The sequence below is a fragment of the Trichosurus vulpecula genome, chromosome 5, assembly GCF_011100635.1.
Source record: "Trichosurus vulpecula isolate mTriVul1 chromosome 5, mTriVul1.pri, whole genome shotgun sequence".
In the NCBI taxonomy this organism is placed as follows: Eukaryota; Metazoa; Chordata; class Mammalia; order Diprotodontia; family Phalangeridae; genus Trichosurus; species Trichosurus vulpecula.
In genome coordinates, this window is record NC_050577.1 from 271,327,741 (window position 1) to 271,333,740 (window position 6,000).

The window sequence follows — 6,000 nt, forward strand, 5'->3', positions numbered from 1 at the left end:
CGAAATTTAGATCTGGGATTTGGTCATGTGTTAGGAGGGTGGGGCAGGGCCTGGGATTTGGCGTCTTCCCTCTCCCACACTGGGTCACCCCTTCAGGGAATCATTTCATTGTCTGTTGACTTTTGGTTTTGAAATCATTCTTGGCTTCTTTTTTCTCCCCAGTGCTGCTACCTATGACAAGCTTCTTGCAGCCCTGAGATCAGAGTTGTCCAGTAATAATGTCCCTGAAGCTATTTAAGGGATAGAGTGCTCAATAGAAGAACCTTGCCATCAAGAGGAAGGATATAGGAATATCCTAATGACCAAGCATCGTGCCTAGTATACAGCCGGTGCTTAATGAATCCTTACAATATCTACCCCAATCCCTTGCCTTGTAGGTTGGGCTAGTTTGTTTTCCTTAAAGGCATTGAAATTGTTCTGGAGACTTAATTGGCTCTAGGGGCAAAGTTCAGCTGAATGACATAATTTCTTAACTTCCTGGTTTCCTGAGTACAGAAAGATCCAGAGACACCAGGAATTCCAGCTCCTCCCTCACACCTCTGACTGGTAGGACAACAGCGTCCCCCACCCAGGCCGCAGGAAAGCTGGTCTCTGCTGAATCAAAACCATCCTCTCACTACTCGTACTTCCTATGGTTAACTTCTGTTTGCTAAATGTTAAATGGACTAGCAGGTCCATTTTATTCCAGGTATTAGACCGACTTGTTTAGCCCCTTCTTCAAGAAGAAGAAGAAGTTGGATTTATATAGCTCTTTAGAGTTTATAAAGTGGGCCTAGGTGGTGTAGTGAGTAGAGCACAGGCCCTGGAGTCAGGAGGACCTGAGTTCAAATCCGGTCTCAGATGCTTGACGTATTTACTAGCTGTGTGACCTTGGGTAAGTCACTTAACCTCAATTGCCCTGCCAAAAACAAACAAACAAACAAAAATTTCATAAATATTCTCATTTGATCCTCAAAACAACCCTAAGAGGTAGGTACTATTATTATCCTCATTTTACAAAAGGCAGGTGACTCGCTCAGAGTCACAAAGCTGGGGCAAAATTTGAATTCAGGTCCGGCATAGCATCCACTGAACCATCTAGACTCTAACTGGCTATTGTAAGATATATTAAAAATATAAGGTTCAGTTTCCACACAGATGGAGTCATAGGGCCCCTCTTGTGAAACAAGTTTCCATACAGAGGGCCTGACCTTGTGACAACCTAAGGGTTGCTGAGATAAGAGAAATAATTTGACCTCTCAGCAATTTATGGGGGCGGGGGGGGGGACCTCAAAAACCTTGGTCAGCAACTGTTTGATAGCTAAAATGGGCCTATAGGGGATCATGTAACTGGGGAGGATCAGGACCAATCTTAGGACCAATCCTGATCCAGAGGGGAGGGGTCACTACTAATCTGACCTAGAGGGGAGGGGTAGCACTAACCCTATAAAACTCACTCTTGCTTCTGTACCCAGTGCACTCTTCCTTTCTGAGGGGTTCTATCTGCTTCCCCCAAGAATTGAAGGGGGAGAACCTTCAGTCTCTTGAATAAAACAGTTGACACTCCAACTTTGAGTCTGGGGTCTTCCTTATATCACCACTGAGCCAGGAAGAGTAGGCTACTCGGTAGTCCTTCAAAGGAGACGAAGTCTGCTGTTCTCTCTTTCCCTCTATTCCAAACACGTGACTTGATTTAGCACCTGGCTCCTTCTACTTTGTGGTTTTACTTTTGTATTCTCTGAGCCGAGATCCTGACATGGTTGTTTCTAGCCTTGGAGGCTCCCTCGTGGGCTCTAGAGTCTTACAAGTTTCAAAATCCAGTGCTGACTAAAGGTAGGAATTACTACTTCCTTCACCTTCTTGGGAGATGAATTGTTGAGGTCAGGGAACCACATGTTGAGGTTAGGGGCTTAGGGGACCCCGAAATGAATGAATTTGACTCAAGCCTCCTCAGCCAAAGAAAAATAAAGTTTATTAAAGATTCGCCATGTTAGGGGGCCTGAGCATTCGTGATGGCATTAGCCAGTGGGCCAGATTGAATCTGAGCTGAGCTAGATTGGATCTGAGGGCCTTCATGGAGGCAAGATGGATCTTATATGCAGAAAGATTGTGGGAGGGATCTAGGGGTGGTCAAGTACTAGAGGAGCAGTTCAGGGAGGGTCTTGAGGAGGAGTCTAAGGGGAATCTAGATGGGGCTGGGGTGACTAGAGGTCAGATTTTGATGGGATCAAGGGTAGGAAGCCCCTGAAGGCAATCCGGAAGTAACAGACAATGCTGTACTAGGCTAGTTTCAGGGTAACAGATATTTGGGCCTAGTGATAATGGAAGGCTTATGGCCTCAGGCAAAGGCCAGATCAAGTGGGAAGAGTCAAGGAGAGTTCAAGGGGGCTCCCACAGCCTGCACCCCATCAGAACCACCAGTGGTGGGGTCATCCAAGGACCTAAAGGCTTTCTGGGAGTCCAAAAAAACCCTGGTCTTTAGTTGCTGCTTTGACAATAAAAACTGAGGTGAAAGTAAAATCTATTATCTGGATTATACTACATCCTTCCCATCGGCCTTCTCTAAAACCCAACCCAAAGGCAAGAGAAAGAAACCTGAGGCCTCCAAAGTGTCCAAGCAAACTGGAAAAAGCCCCAGAAATTCCTCATCCGAGTCAGCCAGCAAGAAAGCTAAATGAAGTGCAAAAGGTTAGTTGGCCCAGGATGGGGCTCTAACAGGGAACTTGGTTTGGAAATATATGGACTTGTTTCCCACACCCACTCTCTAGCCCCCCCTCATGTTTTGTCTTCCCACTTTAGAATGAAAGCTGCTCAAGGGTGGGGAACACCATCTTGTTTTCTTGCATTTGTATTCCCAGGGCTTAGTGCGAGGCCTGACACCCAAGTGCTTAATAGATGCTTTGTCTGTCTCTCTGTCTATCTATCCATCTGTCTGTCTATTCAGCAGTCCCCCAATTCTCCTAGGAGTCTTTGCTCATGGGAAAGTATAATAAAGGGAATAGGTAACATGTGTTTCTGTGGCTTATTATGGGCTTCTCTGAGTCCTTTGAATTCTTTTTGTGTTTCCTGTGTATGTTTATGGGTTCCAGCGAGTCCTTTGAGATAGATTACTGTTTCATGTCTTAAGCATTTTTCGGTTTATGCTTTTGAGATTTTTTTTTGTGTTTTAAGCATTTATTTTGTGGTGAAAGAAAATAAGATAGTTGTCTTATACCTGACATCTGCTGTTTGGTACAGTTTCTGGAAAGGACCCTACTTATTTCTTCTGGGAAAATCCTAGATATAAGCCAGACTTAAATTTGAAAAGATATTCCCTGGGACTCCAGGACGAAGACATCATCATCATAGCTGGTGTTTATAGAGTGCTTTAAAGTTTATAAAACACCTTACCAATATTATTTCATTTTATAAAAAAAAACCCTAGTAAGTAATGATAATTATAATAGCTAATTTTTTATATAAGCTTACTATGTCTAAACACTTTACAATTATCTCATTTGACCCTCACAACAACCCTGGTTGCTAAGTGATATTTCCATTTTGCAGATGGGAAAATGGAGGCAAAGAATGGTTGCCATAACTTTCCCAGGGTCATACAGCTAGTAAGTGTCTGAGAAGGGATTTGAACACAGGTCTTCCTGACTCCAGGTGGTGCAGTAGATAGAGGGAGTCAGAAAGACAAGTTCAAATCCAGGTTCAAACATTTACTCTATGTGTGGTCCTGAGAAGGTAATTTAACCCTTCCCTGCCTCGTGTGTAAAATAGGGATAGCACCCAGGGTTATTGTGAGGATCAGATGAGATAATACTTGCAAAGTGTTTTGTAAGCTTTAAAGCACCCTAAATGCTAGCTGTTGTCATTGTTATCATTAATTATTATGATCATTGTCATCTGTGCCATCTAAGTGCCTCTGGTGTTTGAGAGACAACATGAGAAAAGCCCAGTCTCTTCCCTTTGGCATTGAGCTTCCTCAGAGTTGAACTTGGCCTGTATGAGTACAAAGTAGGATCCCTTTGCGGATGACAGTCCTAAATTGGAAGGAAAAAATCAGTGACAGCAAAGTCAGGGTACTGGAGTTCAAACCCTGCCTCTAATACTTATATGCCTGGGTGAGCTTAGGTGAGACACTTAACTTCCCTAGACCATAACTTTCCTCATCTGTAAAGTAAAGGGAAGGACTAAATGACCTCGGAAATCTCTTTATGATCTGATAATCCAGTCCACCAATCACTAGTTCTTTCAAAGTTGTAAAGGTATTTTCATCAAGGTTTCTCATTAGGATGACTGAAATGCCATAGTCCTTCCAAATCTATTGTCCAATACAACTATGCCTTCCAACTTAATCTGACAGATCTGTGCAGGTCCCTATGAATCCTGGTGGGACAGACTCACAAGTAACTGATGACGAGTCCATCCAGACTTCCATCCCTAGTCTCATCCCCATTTCCTGATGCTGGTTCCTCATCAGTCCATTCATTTGACAGTTAAAGCATAAGATTGTTAACGCCTCTTTGCTGGTTCTCAGCTAGGTAATGCTCTTGCATCAGACTGTTGTGACCTTTGTTCTCTTGGCCAATCAATCAATCCACAAGCATTTATTAAATAAACATCTGCCACATACCAGGCCTAGAGAGATAAAAAGACAAAAATTTAAAAGTCTCTGCTCTCAAGGAACTGATTGTGTGTGTGTGTGTGTGTGTGTGTGTGTACGTACATTACCCTATGTATATATGTGTATGTGTGTATATATATATGTATATATATATGTGTGTGTGTGTATATATATATATATATATATGTTTGTAATGAATAAAAAAAGAAGGGAGAACATTAGTGACTGGCACAGAAATGAGGCAGAGGTGGTTCAGGAAAGGCTTCATATAACAGGTCAAGGCTTCAACAGAGTCGGTCAATCAATAGACATTCATTAAGAGCCTACTATGTGCCAGCACTGTGGGGATACAAAAAGAGGCAAAAGGAAGTCCTCAAGCAGCTCACAATGTACTGGGGGAGACAAAAGACAAACAGATATGTACAAATAAGCTATATACAAGATAAATAGGAAATCATTAACAGAGGGAAGGCACTAGAATTAAGAGGTGCTTGTTGGGAAAAAGCTTCCTTCCTGTAGAAGATGAGATTTTAGTTAGGACTTGCAGGAAGCCTGGGGAGTCCATACTCAGAGATGAGGAGGAAAAGCATTCCAGGCATGAGGGGATGGGTGACTTGGTTAAAGGCAGACCCTGAAGAAAGAGTGGCCTGTGTGAGAAACGGTACAAAGCCAAGTTTGGCTATGGAGTGAGGGAAGGCATGTATTATATAATGAGGATGGAACAGTAGGTTGAGGGACCTAGTCATGAGGAACTTTAAAAGCCAACCAGCTGCTTCTGTTTTATTCTAAAAGTAGTTAATATTGAGCCACTGGAATTTATCTAGTAAGAAACTGACTTGGTCATACCTGTGCTTAGAGAAAAGCACTTTTGCAGTTCTGTGGAAGGTGGGTTAGAGTGAGGAGACACTCAAAGAAGGGAGCCCAAGCCTATTGCAATAGTTGGAGGTGAGGGCCTTAACCACAACGGTGCTGTATGTGGTAGAGAGAAGGGGATCGAGATGACTGATATCACAGAAAGAGAAAGGGCAAGATGTGGTGACTGATTGGAATCTCAGGAGCTGAGGAACCGAGGTCTGAGGGACAGCAGCAGCATGAATGTTGAAGTCTTCTAGTATAAGGGCAGGAGAGGAGGAAAAGTGGAAAAGCGATTTCATGACTTCACTTGTCTAATGGGTATCATATTGTCTGCCTTCTCAATGGGTGGAGGAGGGTCTGGGAGGAGGAAGAGAATTTGGAACACCAAAAAAAAAAGAATGTAAAAAAATTAAATTAAAATTTTTAAAAGTGAGAAACAAACTCTTTTTTTTGGTTCTTTGTTTTTAAAATAATTTTTTTTGTTGTTGTTCTGAACACCAGAAACACCAACAGGAATGTTTCCATATACAAAGGACAGGAAAGGAGGATTGTAT